The 1,247-nt window shown below is 48.3% G+C and overlaps 1 pseudogene; it reads right to left on the bottom strand.

The window, feature by feature from the left end:
* Window positions 1–431: 431 nt before the first annotated feature.
* LOC119916783 lies at window positions 432–983 on the bottom strand (annotated as a pseudogene).
* Between the last annotated feature and the right edge of the window lie 264 nt (window positions 984–1,247).

Here is a 1,247-nt window from a genome sequence, read left to right as displayed (position 1 = left end):
CTTTCGCTTTGACTTGGGTCGTATAAAAGCCCAAACTCAGAGCAGTGGATCAGCATTTCAGAGTTTGTCTCCTGTGTTGCTGTGAGTAAGGTAGTCTCTCTCTCGCTCTGTTTTCATCTCTGACACTTTGAACCAAAGGGGCTCTGCCTGTGGGTGGGTCAGGCGGGGGAGTTAACATGTGCTTTGAAGCCGTTCCTTTGCGGGCCTCATGAGGCTGCCAATCCAGCCCGTCTCTGGGGGAGATTTAAAACCAGCTCACACTGCTGCTGCGGGCATCTCAGGCCTTCAAGGCTGCGGAGAACCAAGGCTTCGGCAGGAATTCAAGTGCTAACTGTCATGGATGTGAACGTGAACACATCCCAGCTTTTTGTGTCTTTCTTGCACACTTTTTGTGTCACTTCTCTGATGTTTTTGTCTCTTTTATCTTTTGTTCATGTAATTTATCTCAAATTAAAAAGGCAAAGGTTCAGGTGTTCTACCACATTGGAGCACTGTTTGTCTCCAGTACGCCATACATCTCGGCGAGTTTTTAAACCGAGGCCCCCAGTCGTTGAGATAGTCATACTCATGGTCGGCACTGGATGTCCCCGACTGGAGCGAGCTGAGCGACTCAGCGACCGAACCTTCCCCCTCGTAGGCGTAGGTTGCAGGGAGTCGTAAGGTGGGGCGCATGGGTCCATGTCGGCCTCCAGGAGCTTCGCCAGCACATATCCGTGAACGTTAATCCCCGCCACCGCCCATGACGCACGCCTGAGGGACGTAACGTGACAGGCTTTCAATCTTGGCAGCATGTCCTGTCTCATCTTGCCCAGGTGATGGTGCGCCTCACGGGGTTCCACATTGCGGCGATATCGAAGGCCTCAGTGTCTTCCTCTCCGCCACCTTCATCGTCATAGCGCACAATGTTCTGTGGACATTCCTCCTCGTCACACAGGTAGGGCTTCTTACGATGGGTGCGCAGGGAAAGCATGAGTAGAACATCACTGGTCAAAGGAAGAGATCAAAACAGTCAGCATATCTAGAGTCGATGTTTTTATGTACTTTCAATTGGAAGCAAAACATGCTTTTGCAAAGAAGAAGCATCTTAGGTTTTATAGATCAGATGAAGTTTAACTAATCATTTTGCAATTGTTTAAGGCATTAAAGCTGGGATAGGCAATTTTATTTCATTAACCGTTACTATTTGTTAATTCTCTTACATCCTGACAGAAATCATAATCAAATGCTCTGACACAAAAAGAGACAAC

The sequence above is a fragment of the Micropterus salmoides genome, unplaced genomic scaffold (assembly GCF_014851395.1).
Source record: "Micropterus salmoides isolate LMB-PRFRI ecotype aquatic unplaced genomic scaffold, ASM1485139v1 Ms_hic_scaffold_2178, whole genome shotgun sequence".
Lineage (NCBI taxonomy): Eukaryota > Metazoa > Chordata > Actinopteri > Centrarchiformes > Centrarchidae > Micropterus > Micropterus salmoides.
This window is presented reverse-complemented; position numbering and strand designations above follow the sequence as displayed.